Source organism: Hemibagrus wyckioides, unplaced genomic scaffold, assembly GCF_019097595.1.
Source record: "Hemibagrus wyckioides isolate EC202008001 unplaced genomic scaffold, SWU_Hwy_1.0 Contig33, whole genome shotgun sequence".
Classification (NCBI taxonomy): Eukaryota; Metazoa; Chordata; class Actinopteri; order Siluriformes; family Bagridae; genus Hemibagrus; species Hemibagrus wyckioides.
Window position 1 is genome coordinate 163,248 of NW_026690795.1, and position 25,224 is coordinate 188,471.

Below are 25,224 nucleotides of genomic sequence, written 5' to 3' on the forward strand. Positions count from 1 at the left end.
CTCTTTCCTCTTCTATGTAAGACAGTCGTAAAAAGCATTTCACTCCATGTCGTACTGTGTATGATTCCGTATGTGACAAATAAAATTTGAATTTGGATTTGAGATCTCAAAACTCCGGACTTCTGGTAGTTCCCAGAATATTAAAGTCCACAAAAGGGGGTAGAGTGTTTTCATATTTAGCTCCTAAACTTTGGAACAGTCTTCCTGACAGTGTTCGGGGCTCAGACACAGTCTCCCAGTTTAAATGTAGACTAAAGACTTATCTCTTCAGCCTGGCATACATCTAACACATCCCATAACCTTGTGCTCCAGTACATCTGATTAAATGCACATTATCATCTAGTGCTGCTAATATTATGAACAGCAGCTACGCTAAAGCTGTTCCATTGTTTCCCTTCTTCTACCCATCCCGAGGCATACAGAGACTGTGCCGGCTCCAGTGGCATCCGGAGATGGACCAGCTCCAGCCGGGTTCTGCTTTGCGAGGATTGGGGTATTCAAAGCAACGCTGCCAACCTTATGTGGACGACAAGAACCTCCTTATTAATTTACATAACATTCTACACATGCTGTAGCGGCATCACACAACTGACTACACATAAATGCACAAAGGACATTGTTCATATCACACTCTCCGGTGTTTAAAATAATTTATAATCACACTCTCCGCTGTCACCCAAATGAGGATGGGTTCCCTTTTGAGTCTGGTTCCTCTCAAGGTTTCTTCCTCATACCATCTAAAAGAGTTTTTCCTTGCCATAGTCACCTGAGGCTTGCTCACTTGGGATAACATCTAGATTGTTTGTCTGTATGTTGTTTCTTATGTAAAGCTGCTTTGAGACAATGCTCTTTGTTAAAAGCGCTATACAAATAAAATTGAATTGAATTGAATTATGAGTGTGTGAGTTATGAGTTATGTGTGTATGAGGGAGGATGTATGTGTAAGGTAAGATGTGTGTATGAAGGAAGATGTGTGTGTATGATGTGTGTGTTCAGTGGAAAGGTGTGGCAGCTTCGCGAGTTCAAACCTGTCGATCCTCCACACTGAGAGGAGAAGAGCTCACATGTGTGTGTAGAAACCTCTACCTTTGTAACTCGAGCATCCGTTATAAATGTTCTAGTTAACTGAGCCGTCTTACAAATATAAAAAGGTGATGAACGTCAGGTGATCACACCGTGTGCCACACCCCCTAGATCCAGTCTCTATGGGAACAGATATTTAACAGACACATGATAACAGATAACAGACACATGTGGTTAAGAAGATGGATGAGAAGTTCAGAAATACCGAAGATGAAGAAGGTGAATTATTAGTTTGTCATGCAAAAAACCCTGCAGCCTGTAGGACCACGCTTCAACCCCAAACACCTTAACCTCAACCTCCAGCCTCAACCACAACCACCCCAACCAGGTCCAATCAAACCACAACCACCTGAATCATAACCACTCATACCCCAGCCATCTTAACCTCAACCACCTGAACCATAACAATCAGCATCTCAGCCACTCGAACCCCACCTTCTGAACCACAACCACTCGAACCCCAGAACCTGAAACTTCACCACTCAAACCTCAAGCACCAGAACCCCAGCTCTTTCATCCACAACCTCCAGAACCCCAGTTTAAAAATGAGAAGTTATTAATATAGCTGTTAATCTCTCTTTAAGTGTGCTGTAATCATTAATAATTAAACCCAGTGTTTCATCAATAAAATCTTGTGATGTAATACGTTACATGAAACGTTTAATCACTCTCACTGTCACGCCACTGTCACTGTCACCCCATCACTCTCACTGTCACGCCACTGTCACTGTCACCCCATCACTCTCACTGTCACGCCACTGTCACTGTCACCCCATCACTCTCACTGTCACGCCACTGTCACTGTCACCCCATCACTCTCACTGTCACGCCACTGTCACTGTCCCCATCACTCTCACTGTCACGCCACTGTCACTGTCACCCCATCACTCTCACTGTCACGCCACTGTCACTGTCCCCATCACTCTCACTGTCACGCCACTGTCACTGTCACCCCATCACTCTCACTGTCACGCCACTGTCACTGTCACCCCATCACTCTCACTGTCACGCCACTGTCACTGTCACCCCATCACTCTCACTGTCACGCCACTGTCACTGTCCCCATCACTCTCACTGTCACGCCACTGTCATTGTCACCCCATCACTCTCACTGTCACGCCACTGTCACTGTCACCCCATCACTCTCACTGTCACGCCACTGTCACTGTCACCCCATCACTCTCACTGTCACGCCACTGTCACTGTCCCCATCACTCTCACTGTCATGCCACTGTCACTGTCACCCCATCACTCTCACTGTCACGCCACTGTCACTGTCACCCCATCACTCTCACTGTCACGCCACTGTCACTGTCCCCATCACTCTCACTGTCACGCCACTGTCACTGTCACCCCATCACTCTCACTGTCACGCCACTGTCACTGTCACCCCATCACTCTCACTGTCACGCCACTGTCACTGTCACCCCATCACTCTCACTGTCACGCCACTGTCACTGTCACCCCATCACTCTCACTGTCACGCCACTGTCACTGTCACCCCATCACTCTCACTGTCACGCCACTGTCACTGTCCCCATCACTCTCACTGTCACGCCACTGTCATTGTCACCCCATCACTCTCACTGTCACGCCACTGTCACTGTCCCCATCACTCTCACTGTCACACCACTGTCATTGTCACCCCATCACTCTCACTGTCATGCCACTGTCATTGTCACCCCATCACTCTCACTGTCATGCCACTGTCATTGTCACCCCATCACTCTCACTGTCATGCCACTGTCACTGTCCCCATCACTCTCACTGTCACGCCACTGTCACTGTCCCTATCACTCTCACTGTCACGCCACTGTCACTGTCACCCCATCACTCTCACTGTCACGCCACTGTCACTGTCACCCCATCACTCTCACTGTCACGCCACTGTCACTGTCACCCCATCACTCTCACTGTCACGCCACTGTCACTGTCATCCCATCACTCTCACTGTCACACCACTGTCACTGTCACCCCATCACTCTCACTGTCACGCCACTGTCACTGTCACCCCATCACTCTCACTGTCACGCCACTGTCACTGTCACCCCATCACTCTCACTGTCACACCACTGTCACTGTCACCCCATCACTCTCACTGTCACACCACTGTCACTGTCCCCATCACTCTCACTGTCACACCACTGTCACTGTCACCCCATCACTCTCACTGTCACGCCACTGTCACTGTCACCCCATCACTCTCACTGTCACGCCACTGTCACTGTCCCCATCACTCTCACTGTCACGCCACTGTCATTGTCACCCCATCACTCTCACTGTCACGCCACTGTCACTGTCCCCATCACTCTCACTGTCACACCACTGTCATTGTCACCCCATCACTCTCACTGTCATGCCACTGTCATTGTCACCCCATCACTCTCACTGTCATGCCACTGTCATTGTCACCCCATCACTCTCACTGTCACACCACTGTCACTGTCACCCCATCACTCTCACTGTCACGCCACTGTCACTGTCACCCCATCACTCTCACTGTCACGCCACTGTCACTGTCACCCCATCACTCTCACTGTCACGCCACTGTCATTGTCACCCCATCACTCTCACTGTCACACCACTGTCACTGTCACCCCATCACTCTCACTGTCACACCACTGTCACTGTCACCCCATCACTCTCACTGTCACACCACTGTCACTGTCCCCATCACTCTCACTGTCACGCCACTGTCACTGTCACCCCATCACTCTCACTGTCACGCCACTGTCACTGTCCCCATCACTCTCACTGTCACGCCACTGTCACTGTCCCCATCACTCTCACTGTCACGCCACTGTCACTGTCCCCATCACTCTCACTGTCACGCCACTGTCACTGTCACCCCATCACTCTCACTGTCACGCCACTGTCACTGTCCCCATCACTCTCACTGTCACGCCACTGTCACTGTCACCCCATCACTCTCACTGTCACGCCACTGTCACTGTCCCCATCACTCTCACTGTCACACCACTGTCATTGTCACCCCATCACTCTCACTGTCATGCCACTGTCATTGTCACCCCATCACTCTCACTGTCATGCCACTGTCATTGTCACCCCATCACTCTCACTGTCACACCACTGTCACTGTCACCCCATCACTCTCACTGTCACGCCACTGTCACTGTCACCCCATCACTCTCACTGTCACGCCACTGTCACTGTCACCCCATCACTCTCACTGTCACGCCACTGTCACTGTCACCCCATCACTCTCACTGTCACGCCACTGTCATTGTCACCCCATCACTCTCACTGTCACGCCACTGTCACTGTCACCCCATCACTCTCACTGTCACGCCACTGTCATTGTCACCCCATCACTCTCACTGTCACGCCACTGTCACTGTCCCCATCACTCTCACTGTCACGCCACTGTCATTGTCACCCCATCACTCTCACTGTCACGCCACTGTCACTGTCACCCCATCACTCTCACTGTCACGCCACTGTCACTGTCATCCCATCACTCTCACTGTCACGCCACTGTCACTGTCACCCCATCACTCTCACTGTCACGCCACTGTCATTGTCACCCCATCACTCTCACTGTCACGCCACTGTCACTGTCACCCCATCACTCTCACTGTCACGCCACTGTCACTGTCACCCCATCACTCTCACTGTCACGCCACTGTCACTGTCACCCCATCACTCTCACTGTCACGCCACTGTCATTGTCACCCCATCACTCTCACTGTCACGCCACTGTCACTGTCACCCCATCACTCTCACTGTCACGCCACTGTCATTGTCACCCCATCACTCTCACTGTCACGCCACTGTCATTGTCACCCCATCACTCTCACTGTCACGCCACTGTCACTGTCCCCATCACTCTCACTGTCACGCCACTGTCATTGTCACCCCATCACTCTCACTGTCACGCCACTGTCACTGTCCCCATCACTCTCACTGTCACGCCACTGTCACTGTCACCCCATCACTCTCACTGTCACGCCACTGTCATTGTCACCCCATCACTCTCACTGTCACGCCACTGTCACTGTCACCCCATCACTCTAACTGTCACGCCACTGTCACTGTCACCCCATCACTCTCACTGTCACGCCACTGTCACTGTCCCCATCACTCTCACTGTCACGCCACTGTCATTGTCACCCCATCACTCTCACTGTCACGCCACTGTCACTGTCCCCATCACTCTCACTGTCACGCCACTGTCATTGTCACCCCATCACTCTCACTGTCACACCACTGTCATTGTCATCCCATCACTCTCACTGTCACGCCACTGTCACTGTCACCCCATCACTCTCACTGTCACGCCACTGTCACTGTCCCCATCACTCTCACTGTCACGCCACTGTCACTGTCCCCATCACTCTCACTGTCATGCCACTGTCATTGTCACCCCATCACTCTCACTGTCATGCCACTGTCATTGTCACCCCATCACTCTCACTGTCACGCCACTGTCACTGTCACCCCATCACTCTCACTGTCACGCCACTGTCACTGTCACCCCATCACTCTCACTGTCACGCCACTGTCACTGTCCCCATCACTCTCACTGTCATGCCACTGTCATTGTCACCCCATCACTCTCACTGTCATGCCACTGTCATTGTCACCCCATCACTCTCACTGTCACACCACTGTCACTGTCATCCCATCACTCTCACTGTCATTGTCACCCCATCACTCTCACTGTCACACCACTGTCACTGTCACCCCATCACTCTCACTGTCACGCCACTGTGACTGTCCCCATCACTCTCACTCTCACGCCACTGTCACTGTCCCCATCACTCTCACTGTCATTGTCACCCCATCACTCTCACTGTCACGCCACTGTCATTGTCACCCCATCACTCTCACTGTCACGCCACTGTCACTGTCCCCATCACTCTCACTGTCACGCCACTGTCATTGTCACCCCATCACTCTCACTGTCATGCCACTGTCATTGTCACCCCATCACTCTCACTGTCATTGTCACCCCATCACTCTCACTGTCACGCCACTGTCATTGTCACCCCATCACTCTCACTGTCATTGTCACCCCATCACTCTCACTGTCATTGTCACCCCATCACTCTCACTGTCACGCCACTGTCATTGTCACCCCATCACTCTCACTGTCATTGTCACCCCATCACTCTCACTGTCACGCCACTGTCACAGTCCCCATCACTCTCACTGTCACGCCACTGTCACTGTCACCCCATCACTCTCACTGTCACGCCACTGTCACTGTCCCCATCACTCTCACTGTCACGCCACTGTCACTGTCACCCCATCACTCTCACTGTCACGCCACTGTCACTGTCCCCATCACTCTCACTGTCACGCCACTGTCACTGTCATCCCATCACTCTCACTGTCACGCCACTGTCATTGTCCCCATCACTCTCACTGTCACGCCACTGTCATTGTCACCCCATCACTCTCACTGTCACGCCACTGTCACTGTCCCCATCACTCTCACTGTCACGCCACTGTCATTGTCCCCATCACTCTCACTGTCACGCCACTGTCACTGTCCCCATCACTCTCACAGTCACGCCACTGTCACTGTCATCCCATCACTCTCACTGTCACGCCACTGTCATTGTCCCCATCACTCTCACTGTCACGCCACTGTCATTGTCACCCCATCACTCTCACTGTCACGCCACTGTCACTGTCCCTATCACTCTCACTGTCACGCCACTGTCACTGTCCCCATCACTCTCACTGTCACGCCACTGTCACTGTCCCCATCACTCTCACTGTCACGCCACTGTCACTGTCACCCCATCACTCTCACTGTCACGCCACTGTCACTGTCCCCATCACTCTCACTGTCACGCCACTGTCACTGTCATCCCATCACTCTCACTGTCACGCCACTGTCATTGTCCCCATCACTCTCACTGTCACGCCACTGTCATTGTCACCCCATCACTCTCACTGTCACGCCACTGTCACTGTCCCCATCACTCTCACTGTCACGCCACTGTCACTGTCATCCCATCACTCTCACTGTCACGCCACTGTCACTGTCCCCATCACTCTCACTGTCACGCCACTGTCACTGTCCCCATCACTCTCACTGTCACGCCACTGTCACTGTCATCCCATCACTCTCACTGTCACGCCACTGTCACTGTCATCCCATCACTCTCACTGTCACGCCACTGTCACTGTCCCCATCACTCTCACTGTCACGCCACTGTCACTGTCACCCCATCACTCTCACTGTCACATCACTGACACCCCGTCACTCTCACCGTCACATCACTGACACCCCGTCACTCTCATCGTCACATCACTGACACCCCGTCACTCTCATCGTCACATCACTGACACCCCGTCACTCTCACTGTCACATCACTGACACCCCGTCACTCTCACCGTCACATCACTGACACCCCGTCACTCTCACCGTCACATCACTGACACCCCGTCACTCTCACCGTCACATCACTGACACCCCGTCACTCTCACCGTCACATCACTGACACCCCGTCACTCTCACCGTCACATCACTGACACCCCGTCACTCTCACCGTCACATCACTGACACCCCGTCACTCTCACCGTCACATCACTGACACCCCGTCACTCTCACCGTCACATCACTGACACCCCGTCACTCTCACCGTCACATCACTGACACCCCGTCACTCTCATCGTCACATCACTGACACCCCGTCACTCTCACCGTCACATCACTGACACCCCGTCACTCTCACCGTCACATCACTGACACCCCGTCACTCTCACCGTCACATCACTGACACCCCGTCACTCTCACTGTCACATCACTGACACCCCGTCACTCTCACCGTCACATCACTGACACCCCGTCACTCTCACCGTCACATCACTGACACCCCGTCACTCTCACCGTTGTTGTCACTGACACCCCGTCACTCTCACCGTCACATCACTGACACCCCGTCACTCTCACCGTTGTTGTCACTGACACCCCGTCACTCTCACCGTCACATCACTGACACCCCGTCACTCTCACCGTCACATCACTGACACCCTGTCACTCTCACCGTCACATCACTGACACCCCGTCACTCTCACTGTCACATCACTGACACCCCGTCACTCTCACCGTCACATCACTGACACCCCGTCACTCTCACCGTCACATCACTGACACCCCGTCACTCTCATCGTCACATCACTGACACCCCGTCACTCTCACTGTCACATCACTGACACCCTGTCACTCTCACCGTTGTTGTCACTGACACCCCGTCACTCTCATTGTCACATCACTGACACCCCGTCACTCTCACCGTCACATCACTGACACCCCGTCACTCTCACCGTCACATCACTGACACCCCGTCACTCTCACTGTCACATCACTGACACCCCGTCACTCTCATCGTCACATCACTGACACCCCGTCACTCTCATCGTCACATCACTGACACCCCGTCACTCTCACCGTCACATCACTGACACCCCGTCACTCTCACCGTCACATCACTGACACCCCGTCACGCTCACCGTTGTTGTCACTGACACCCCGTCACTCTCATCGTCACATCACTGACACCCCGTCACTCTCACTGTCACATCACTGACACCCTGTCACTCTCACTGTCACATCACTGACACCCTGTCACTCTCACCGTTGTTGTCACTGACACCCCGTCACTCTCATCGTCACATCACTGACACCCCGTCACTCTCACCGTCACATCACTGACACCCCGTCACTCTCACCGTCACATCACTGACACCCCGTCACGCTCACCGTTGTTGTCACTGACACCCCGTCACTCTCATCGTCACATCACTGACACCCCGTCACTCTCACTGTCACATCACTGACACCCTGTCACTCTCACCGTTGTTGTCACTGACACCCCGTCACTCTCACCGTCACATCACTGACACCCCGTCACTCTCACCGTCACATCACTGACACCCCGTCACTCTCACTGTCACATCACTGACACCCCGTCACTCTCATCGTCACATCACTGACACCCCGTCACTCTCATCGTCACATCACTGACACCCCGTCACTCTCATCGTCACATCACTGACACCCCGTCACTCTCACCGTCACATCACTGACACCCCGTCACTCTCACCGTCACATCACTGACACCCCGTCACGCTCACCGTTGTTGTCACTGACACCCCGTCACTCTCATCGTCACATCACTGACACCCCGTCACTCTCACCGTCACATCACTGACACCCCGTCACTCTCACCGTTGTTGTCACTGACACCCCGTCACTCTCATCGTCACATCACTGACACCCCGTCACTCTCACCGTCACATCACTGACACCCCGTCACTCTCACTGTCACATCACTGACACCCCGTCACTCTCACCGTCACATCACTGACACCCCGTCACTCTCACTGTCACATCACTGACACCCCGTCACTCTCACCGTCACATCACTGACACCCCGTCACTCTCATCGTCACATCACTGACACCCCGTCACTCTCACTGTCACATCACTGACACCCCGTCACTCTCACTGTCACATCACTGACACCCCGTCACTCTCACCGTCACATCACTGACACCCCGTCACTCTCACCGTTGTTGTCACTGACACCCCGTCACTCTCACCGTTGTTGTCACTGTTGCTGTGGGGCACAAAATCCCTCAAGCCCCCTGAGATGTGGTTCAGCGCTGAGTTTAAACACCTTGTTGAACTCACAGTGACGTGTTTAAAGTTTGGGTTTTTTTGAATGCAGACACTTTTACGTGTGAAAGAAACTCATGATGACAATAAGCGACAGAGATAGAGTGATGAGACAGAGGGATGAGACAGGGGGATGAGACAGAGGGATGAAGGAATGGACAGAGGAGGTTAACGAAATGAATACTCACTGGTGTGTGTGGATGATGCGGAGCGGTAAACTTTCCTCACAGGAACATAAGGATTAAATCTCTGTTTCAGGAACAACTTCCTCTCACGCCACCATCTTCTCTCTCTAACTGTCTTTCTCTTCTTGCTCTATTTTTTATTCTGTCTCTCTCTGTTTCTCTCTCTCTCTCTCTCTCTCTCTCTCTCTCTCGGTTTCTTTCTCTCTCTTTCTCTATTTTTCTCTCTCTTTCTGACTCTCTCTCTCTCTCTCTCTCTCTCTCAGACTGTATCTGTCTGTTTGTGTCTCTTCTTCTCTGTCTCCTTATCACTGAGTATAACTTCAGACTTACTGTTATACAGTCATTTATTCTAGTACTACACACACACACACACACACATAACACACCCTCACCTTAGAAACACAAGTGCACACATGCTTGCTCTGGAATGTTCATTATACAGAGAGACAGGACAAGACAAGGAGAGAGAGAAGAAATGACGGTCTTATCTGATGCAAATATCTTATATTTATCTTTCTTATTATGAGATCATCACACACACACACACACACACTAATACCCGGTGGAAATGAAGTACAGTAAATGAGCAGTTCTGTCACTGTGATGCTGTAAATGAGGCAGAACTTCACATGTGGCACTATGTGGTGGGAAAATAGTGTTCTGTCATTTGTGTGTGTGTGTGTGTGTGTACGTGTGTGTGTGTATGTGATGATCTCATAATAAGAAAGATAAATATCTTTCTTGTGTGTGTAAGAGCAACCACTTCCTGACTCCTGACCTCTGGTCTTCATGCAGAAATATCTGTCCCCTGAGTGACATCATCAACTTCCCAAGCGTTGTAGTGCTGTGTATATTTGTCAGAGTTGCTCTGCATTGTGATGTCATCAAGCGACGACACTCCCCTCTCCTGACTCACTGGGGCTTGGATCAGGCTGGTGGGCGTGTCCTTGACATTTAAAAAGAAGCACTCATGAGAACCATGTCTGTGTTCCTGCACTGAACACAACACAACACAACACATTACAACACAACACAACACATTACAACACATTACAACACAACACATTACAACACATTACAACACAACACATTACAACACAACACAACACATTACAACACAACACAACACATTACAACACATTACAACACAACACAACACATTACAACACAACACATTACAACACATTACAACACAACACAACACATTACAACACAACACAACACATTACAACACATTACAACACAACACATTACAACACATTACAACACAACACAACACATTACAACACAACACATTACAACACATTACAACACAACACAACACATTACAACACAACACATTACAACACATTACAACACAACACATTACAACACAACACATTACAACACAACACATTTCAACACATTACAACACAACACATTACAACACATTACAACACAACACATTACAACACAACACATTACAACACATTACAACACAACACAACACATTACAACACAACACATTACAACACATTACAACACAACACATTACAACACAACACATTACAACACATTACAACACAACACATTACAACACAAAACATTACAACACAACACATTTCAACACATTACAACACAACACATTACAACACAACACATTACAACACAACACATTTCAACACATTACAACACAACACATTACAACACATTACAACACAACACAACACATTACAACACAACACAACACATTACAACACATTACAACACAACACAACACATTACAACACAACACATTACAACACAACACATTACAACACAACACATTACAACACAACACATTACAACACATTACAACACAACACATTACAACACAACACATTACAACACATTACAACACAACACATTACAACACATTACAACACAACACATTACAACACAACACATTACAACACAACACATTACAACACATTACAACACAACACATTACAACACATTACAACACAACACAACACATTACAAAACAACACAACACAACACATTACAACACAACATATTACAACACAACACAACACATTACAACACAACACAACACATTACAACACAACACATTACAACACAACACAACACATTACAAAACAACACAACACATTACAACACAACACAACACATTACAAAACAACACATTACAACACAACACAACACAACACATTACAACACAACACAACACAACACATTACAACACATTACAACACAACACAACACATTACAACACAACACATTACAACACAACACAACACAACACATTACAACACAACACATTACAACACAACACAACACAACACATTACAACACATTACAACACAACACAACACAACACAACACATTACAACACATTACAACACAACACATTACAACACAACACAACACATTACAACACAACACATTACAACACAACACATTACAACACAACACAACACATTACAACACATTACAACACAACACAACACAACACATTACAACACATTACAACACAACACATTACAACACAACACAACACATTACAACACAACACATTACAACACAACACAACACAACACATTACAACACATTACAACACAACACATTACAACACAACACAACACAACACAACACATTACAACACATTACAACACAACACAACACAACACAACACATTACAACACAACACATTACAACACATTACAACACAACACATTACAACACATTACAACACAACACAACACAACACAACACATTACAACACAACACAACACATTACAACACAACACATTACAACACATTACAACACAACACATTACAACACATTACAACACAACACAACACAACACATTACAACACAACACATTTCAACACATTACAACACAACACATTACAACACATTACAACACAACACAACACATTACAACACATTACAACACATTACAACACAACACAACACAACACAACACATTACAACACAACACATTACAACACAACACAACACATTACAACACAACACATTACAACACAACACAACACATTACAACACAACACATTACAACACATTACAACACATTACAACACAACACAACACATTACAACACAACACATTACAACACAACACAACACATTACAACACAACACATTACAACACATTACAACACAACACAACACAACACATTACAACACAACACATTACAACACATTACAACACAACACATTACAACACATTACAACACAACACATTACAACACAACACAACACATTACAACACAACACATTACAACACATTACAACACATTACAACACAACACAACACATTACAACACAACACATTACAACACAACACAACACATTACAACACAACACATTACAACACATTACAACACAACACAACACAACACATTACAACACAACACATTACAACACATTACAACACAACATATTACAACACATTACAACACAACACAACACAACACAACACAACACAACACATTACAAAACATTACAACAAAACACAACACAACACAACACATTACAACACATTACAACACAACACAACATATTACAACACATTACAACACAACACAACACATTACAACACAACACAACACATTACAACACAACACAACACATTACAAAACAACACAACACAACACATTACAAAACAACACAACACATTACAACACAACACAACACATTACAAAACAACACATTACAACACAACACAACACAACACATTACAACACAACACAACACAACACAACACATTACAACACAACACAACACAACACATTACAACACAACACATTACAACACAACACAACAGAACACATTACAACACAACACAACACAACACATTACAACACATTACAACACAACACAACACATTACAACACAACACATTACAACACAACACAACACAACACATTACAAAACAACACAACACATTACAACACAACACAACACATTACAACACAACACAACACAGTACAAAACAACACAACACAACACATTACAACACAACACAACACAACACATTACAAAACAACACAACACATTACAACACAACACAACACATTACAAAACAACACAACACAACACATTACAAAACAACACAACACAACACATTACAACACAACACAACACAACACATTACAACACAACACATTACAACACATTACAACACAACACAACACATTACAACACAACACAACACAACACAAGACAACACAACACATTACAACACAACACAACACAACATATTACAACACAACACAACACATTACAACACAACACAACACAACACATTACAACACATTACAACACAACACATTACAACACAACACAACACAACACAAGACAACACAACACATTACAACACAACACAACACAACATATTACAACACAACACAACACATTACAACACAACACATTACAACACATTACAACACAACACATTACAACACAACACAACACAACACATTACAACACAACACATTACAACACAACACATTACAACACATTACAACACATTACAACACAACACATTACAACACATTACAACACAACACATTACAACACATTACAACACAACACATTACAACACAACACAACACAACACATTACAACACAACACATTACAACACAACACATTACAACACATTACAACACATTACAACACAACACAACACAACACAACACATTACAACACATTACAACACAACACATTACAACACAACACAACACAACACATTACAACACAACACATTACAACACAACACAACACAACACATTACAACACAACACAACACATTACAAAACAACACAACACAACACATTACAACACAACATATTACAACACAACACAACACATTACAACACAACACAACACATTACAACACAACACATTACAACACAACACAACACATTACAAAACAACACAACACATTACAACACAACACAACACATTACAAAACAACACATTACAACACAACACAACACAACACATTACAACACAACACAACACAACACATTACAACACATTACAACACAACACAACACATTACAACACAACACATTACAACACAACACAACACAACACATTACAAAACAACACAACACATTACAACACATTACAACACAACATATTACAACACATTACAACACAACACAACACATTACAACACAACACAACACATTACAACACAACACATTACAACACAACACAACACAACACATTACAACACAACACAACACAACACATTACAACACATTACAACACAACACATTACAACACAACACATTACAACACATTACAACACAACACAACACAACACATTACAACACATTACAACACAACACATTACAACACAACACAACACATTACAACACAACACAACACAAGACAACACAACACATTACAACACAACACATTACAACACAACACAACACAACATATTACAACACAACACAACACATTACAACACAACACAACACAACACATTACAACACAACACATTACAACACATTACAACACAACACATTACAACACATTACAACACAACACAACACATTACAACACAACACATTACAACACAACACAACACAACACATTACAACACATTACAACACAACACATTACAACACATTACAACACAACACAACACATTACAACACATTACAACACAACACAACACAACACAACACATTACAACACAACACAACACAACACATTACAACACATTACAACACAACACATTACAACACATTACAACACAACACAACACATTATAAACACAAATATATTATAAATACATTATAACACAACACAACATTATAAATACAACATAACATATTATAATACAACATATTATACATAACATATTACAACACAACACATTATAACACAACATACAACATACAATACATTATAAATACATTATAATACACAACATATTATAACATAACATATTATAACACATTATTACAATACAACACAACATATTATAAATACATTATAACATAAATACATTATAACACAACATACAATACATTATAAATACATAACATAACACAACATAATATATTATAACACAACATATTATAAATACAACACATATAATACAATATATTATAATACAACATACAACACATTATAACATACAACACATTACAACACATTACAACACAACACATTACAACACATTACAACACAACACATTACAACACATTATAACACAACACAACACATTACAACACAACACATTACAACACAACACATTACAACACATTACAACACATTACAACACAACATATTACAACACATTACAACACAACACAACACATTACAACACATTACAACACAACACAACACAACACATTACAACACACATTACAATACACATTACAATACAACACATTATAAATACATTATAAATACAACACATTATAAATACATTATAACACAACCACATACATATTACAACACAACACAATTATAAATACATTACAAATACAACATAAATACACATTATAACACAACATATTATTATAATACATTATAACACAACATATTATAAATATACATTATAAATACAACATAACAATACAACATATTATAACACAAATATATTTCTAACACATTATAACACAACACATATATATACATTATAACACAACATAACACATTACAACATATTATTATAACATATTATAAATACATATAAATACAACATAATACAACATAAATACATTATAAATACAACATACATATTATAACATACAACATATTATAACATAACATATAACATATTATAACATAAATACAACATATTATAACACAATACATATAACATATTATAAATACATTATAAATACATACAACACAACATATTATAAATACAACATATTATAACACAATACAACATATTATAATACAAATACATTATAAATACATTATAACACAACACAATACAACACATTATAAATACAACACATTATAACATATTATTATAAATACAACACATTATAACACATTATAACACAACACAATATATTACAACACATTACAACACAACACAACACAACACATTACAACACAACACATTACAACACAACACATTACAACACATTACAACACATTATAAATAAAACACAACACAGCACACAACACAACACAGCACACATTACAACACAACACAACACATTACAACACATTATAACACAACACAACACATTATAAATACAACACAACACATTATAACACAACACATTACAACACAACACAACACATTACAACACAACACAACACAACACATTATAAAACAACATAAATACATTATAAATACAATACAACACATTATAAAACAACACATTATAACACAACATAACACAACATACATTATAACATAACATAACATTACAACATATTATAACACAACACAATACAACATATTATAACACAACACATTATAACACAATACAATAGAATACATTATAAATACAATACATAACACAATACATTATAACATATTATTATACATAACATAAATACATTATAACACAACACATTATAACACAACATAATAACATAACACATATATTATAAAACATACAACACATTATAAATACAACATAACACATTATAAATACAACATACAATACAGTACAAAATAACACAACACAACACATTATAAATACAACACAACATAAATACATTATAAAACAACACAATACATATTATAAGACAACACAACACATTACAACACAACACAACACAACATATTATAAAACAACACAACACAACACATATACAACACAACACAACACAACACATTACAACACATTACAACATATTATAACACATTATAACACAACACAACACATTACAACACAACACAACACAACACAAGACAACACAACACATTACAACACAACACAACACAACATATTATAAATACAAATACAACATATTATAACATACACAACATAACACATTATAAATACATATAACACAAATAATATATAATATACAATACAACACAACAAATACATATTATAACATAATACAACACATTATAAATACAACACAACATATTATAACACAACATAAACACATATAAATACAACATACAACACAACATTATAACAACACATTACAACACAACACATTACAACACATTACAACACAACACATAAATACATTATAACATACAACACAACACAACACAACACATTACAACACAACACATTACAACACATTACAACACAACACATTACAACACATTACAACACAACACATTATACATTATATACAACACAACACAACACAACACATTACAACACAACACATTACAACACAACACATTACAAATACACATTACAACACATTACAACACAACACAACACAAACACAACACATTACAACACATTACAACACAAACACAACACAACACATTACAACACAACACATATTACAACACAACACAACACAACACATTACAACACAACACATTACAACACAACACATTACAAATATTATTATAACACATATAATACAACATACAACATACACATACAACATATTATAAATACAATATAACATATTATATAAATACAATACAACACAACATATTATAAATACAACATATTACATAAATACATTATAACATAACATACAACATATTATAACACAATACAAATATTAACACATTATAACATACAATATAACATACATACACAATACAATACAATATATTATAAATACAACACAACACAAATATATTATAACATAATACAACATAAATACATTATAACACAACACAACACATTATAACACATTAACATATATTATAACACATTAATACAACACAATACAACACAAGATAACATAATACATATTATAAATACAACATAACATACAAATATATTATAAATACAATACAACATATATTACAACACAAACACATTACAACACATTACAACACAACACAACACAACACAACACATTACAAACACATTACAACACAACACATTACAACACATTACAACACAACACATTATAAATACATTATAACACAAATACATTATAACACAATACAACATAACATATACAATACAATACATTATAACACAACATATTATAAATACATTATAACACATTACAATACAACATACAACACAAATACAACACATTATAACACATTATAACATAATACAACATAACACATTATAATACAACATATATTATAAATACAACATAACATAACATATTATAACATACAACACATTATAAATACAACATATTATAACATAAATACATTATAACACAAATACAACAATAACATACACACATATATTATAAATACATTATAAATACATTATAACATATTATAACACAACATACATACAACACAACACAACACAACACATTACAACACATTACAACACAACACAACACATTACAACACATTACAACACAACACAACACATTACAACACATTACAACACAACACATTACAACACAACACATTACAACACATTACAACACATTACAACACATTACAACACAACACATTACAACACAACACAACACAACACAACACATTACAACACAACACATTACAACACATTACAACACATTACAACACAACACATTACAACACAACACAACACAACACAACACATTACAACACATTACAACACAACACATTACAACACAACACATTACAACACATTACAACACAACTCTATCCAGAGAGACTTACTTTTTTTTCTCTTTTTATACAAATGAGTAGTAAGTGGTGATGTGTGAGTCACACACCACCACTCACACACCACCACTCACACACCACCACTCACTACTCACACACCACCACTCACACACCACTACTCACACACCACCACTCACTACTCACACACCACCACTCACACACCACCACTCACCACTCACACACCACCACTCACACACCACCACTCACACACCACCACTCACTACTCACACACCACCACTCACTACTCACACACCACCACTCACACACCACCACTCACCACTCACACACCACCACTCACACACCACCACTCACACACCACCACTCACTACTCACACACCACCACTCACACACCACCACTCACACACCACCACTCACTACTCACACACCACCACTCACACACCACCACTCACTACTCACACACCACCACTCACACACCACCACTCACACACCACCACTCACTACTCACACACCACCACTCACACACCACCACTCACTACTCACACACCACCACTCACCACTCACACACCACCACTCACACACCACCACTCACCACTCACACACCACCACTCACACACCACCACTCACACACCACCACTCACCACTCACACACCACCACTCACACACCACCACTCACACACCACCACTCACTACTCACACACCACCACTCACACACCACCACTCACCACTCACACACCACCACTCACCACTCACACACCACCACTCACACACCACCACTCACCACTCACACACCACCACTCACACACCACCACTCACTACTCACACACCACCACTCACACACCACCACTCACTACTCACACACCACCACTCACCACTCACACACCACCACTCACACACCACCACTCACTACTCACACACCACCACTCACCACTCACACACCACCACTCACACACCACCACTCACTACTCACACACCACCACTCACCACTCACACACCACCACTCACCACTCACACACCACCACTCACACACCACCACTCACCACTCACACACCACCACTCACCACTCACACACCACCACTCACACACCACCACTCACTACTCACACACCACCACTCACACACCACCACTCACACACCACCACTCACTACTCACACACCACCACTCACACACCACCACTCACACACCACCACTCACTACTCACACACCACCACTCACACACCACCACTCACTACTCACACACCACCACTCACCACTCACACACCACCACTCACACACCACCACTCACACACCACCACTCACTACTCACACACCACCACTCACACACCACCACTCACACACCACCACTCACACACCACCACTCACTACTCACACACCACCACTCACACACCACCACTCACTACTCACACACCACCACTCACACACCACCACTCACCACTCACACACCACCACTCACACACCACCACCACTCACCACTCACACACCACCACTCACTACTCACACACCACCACTCACACACCACCACTCACTACTCACACACCACCACTCACACACCACCACTCACACACCACCACTCACACACCACCACTCACTACTCACACACCACTACTCACACACTCACCACTCACACACCACTACTCACACACCACCACTCACACACCACCACTCACACACCACCACTCACTACTCACACACCACCACTCACCACTCACACACCACCACTCACCACTCACACACCACCACTCACACACCACCACTCACCACTCACACACCACCACTCACACACCACCACTCACTACTCACACACCACCACTCACCACTCACACACCACCACTCACACACCACCACCACTCACCACTCACACACCACCACTCACACACCACCACTCACTACTCACACACCACCACTCACCACTCACACACCACCACTCACACACCACCACTCACCACTCACACACCACCACTCACCACTCACATACCACCACTCACTACTCACACACCACCACTCACACACCACCACTCACCACTCACACACCACCACTCACCACTCACACACCACCACTCACACACCACCACTCACCACTCACACACCACCACTCACACACCACCACTCACACACCACCACTCACCACTCACACACCACCACTCACCACTCACACACCACCACTCACCACTCACACACCACCACTCACACACCACCACTCACTACTCACACACCACCACTCACCACTCACACACCACCACTCACACACCACCACTCACCACTCACACACCACCACTCACACACCACCACTCACACACCACCACTCACCACTCACACACCACCACTCACACACCACCACTCACCACTCACACACCACCACTCACCACTCACACACCACTACTCACACACCACCACTCACCACTCACACACCACCACTCACCACTCACACACCACCACTCACCACTCACACACCACCACTCACCACTCACACATCACCACTCACACACCACCACTCACCACTCACACACCACCACTCACACACCACCACTCACCACTCACACATCACCACTCACACACCACCACTCACCACTCACACACCACCACTCACCACTCACACACCACCACTCACCACTCACACACCACCACTCACACACCACCACTCACCACTCACACACCACCACTCACCACTCACACACCACCACTCACCACTCACACACCACCACTCACCACTCACACACCACCACTCACCACTCACACACCACCACTCACACACCACCACTCACCACTCACACACCACCACTCACCACTCACACACCACCACTCACACACCACCACTCACCACTCACACACCACCACTCACTACTCACACACCACCACTCACACATCACCACTCACCACTCACCACTCACACACCACCACTCACCACTCACACACCACCACTCACACACCACCACTCACCACTCACACACCACCACTCACACACCACCACTCACCACTCACACACCACCACTCACACACCACCACTCACACACCACCACTCACCACTCACACACCACCACTCACCACTCACACACCACCACTCACACACCACCACTCACCACTCACACACCACCACTCACACACCACCACTCACACACCACCACTCACCACTCACACACCACCACTCACACACCACCACTCACCACTCACACACCACCACTCACACACCACCACTCACCACTCACACACCACCACTCACCACTCACACACCACCACTCACACACCACCACTCACACACCACCACTCACCACTCACACACCACCACTCACACACCACCACTCACTACTCACACACCACCACTCACACACCACCACTCACCACTCACACACCACCACTCACACACCACCACTCACCACTCACACACCACCACTCACACACCACCACTCACTACTCACACACCACCACTCACACACCACCACTCACACACCACCACTCACTACTCACACACCACCACTCACACACCACCACTCACCACTCACACACCACCACTCACACACCACCACTCACACACCACCACTCACTACTCACACACCACCACTCACACACCACCACTCACCACTCACACACCACCACTCACACACCACCACTCACTACTCACACACCACCACTCACACACCACCACTCACTACTCACACACCACCACTCACACACCACCACTCACCACTCACACACCACCACTCACACACCACCACTCACTACTCACACATCACCACTCACACACCACCACTCACCACTCACACACCACCACTCACTACTCACACACCACCACTCACTACTCACACACCACCACTCACACACCACCACTCACTACTCACACACCACCACTCACACACCACCACTCACTACTCACACACCACCACTCACACACCACCACTCACTACTCACACACCACCACTCACACACCACCACTCACACACCACCACTCACCACTCACACACCACCACTCACACACCACCACTCACCACTCACACACCACCACTCACACACCACCACTCACACACCACCACTCACCACTCACACACCACCACTCACACACCACCACTCACTACTCACACACCACCACTCACCACTCACACACCACCACTCACCACTCACACACCACCACTCACCACTCACACACCACCACTCACACACCACCACTCACTACTCACACACCACCACTCACCACTCACACATCACCACTCACCACTCACACACCACCACTCACACACCACCACTCACACACCACCACTCACCACTCACACACCACCACTCACACACCACCACTCACTACTCACACACCACCACTCACACACCACCACTCACACACCACCACTCACCACTCACACACCACCACTCACACACCACCACTCACCACTCACACACCACCACTCACCACTCACACACCACCACTCACACACCACCACTCACCACTCACACACCACCACTCACCACTCACACACCACCACTCACCACTCACACACCACCACTCACCACTCACACACCACCACTCACACACCACCACTCACCACTCACACACCACCACTCACCACTCACACACCACCACTCACCACTCACACACCACCACTCACACACCACCACTCACCACTCACACACCACCACTCACCACTCACACACCACCACTCACACACCACCACTCACTACTCACACACCACCACTCACCACTCACACACCACCACTCACACACCACCACTCACTACTCACACACCACCACTCACACACCACCACTCACCACTCACACACCACCACTCACACACCACCACTCACACACCACCACTCACCACTCACACACCACCACTCACTACTCACACACCACCACTCACACACCACCACTCACTACTCACACACCACCACTCACCACTCACACACCACCACTCACCACTCACACACCACCACTCACACACCACCACTCACTACTCACACACCACCACTCACACACCACCACTCACCACTCACACACCACCACTCACACACCACCACTCACCACTCACACACCACCACTCACACACCACCACTCACTACTCACACATCACCACTCACACACCACCACTCACCACTCACACACCACCACTCACACACCACCACTCACACTCACACACCACTCACTACCCACACACACCACCACTCACATACCACCACTCACTACTCACACACCACCACTCACACACCACCACTCACCACTCACACACCACCACTCACCACTCACACACCACCACTCACACATCACCACTCACCACTCACACACCACCACTCACCACTCACACACCACCACTCACACACCACCACTCACCACTCACACACCACCACTCACTACTCACACACCACCACTCACCACTCACACACCACCACTCACACACCACCACTCACCACTCACACACCACCACTCACACACCACCACTCACCACTCACACACCACCACTCACACACCACCACTCACTACTCACACACCACCACTCACACACCACCACTCACCACTCACACACCACCACTCACACACCACCACTCACTACTCACACACCACCACTCACCACTCACACACCACCACTCACAC

At 44.8% G+C, this 25,224-nt stretch overlaps 1 protein-coding gene across 1 annotated transcript in view; it reads right to left on the minus strand.

Moving 5' to 3' along the window:
• Positions 1–10,317, minus strand: part of ltb4r2b (leukotriene B4 receptor 2b) — a 33,001-nt gene extending 22,684 nt beyond the window's left edge. Inside the window, exon 1 of the mRNA XM_058385453.1 lies at positions 9,928–10,317. The gene's annotated coding sequence lies outside the window, so the exon portion shown is untranslated. The remainder of the gene's footprint in view (positions 1–9,927) is intronic.
• Between the last annotated feature and the right edge of the window lie 14,907 nt (positions 10,318–25,224).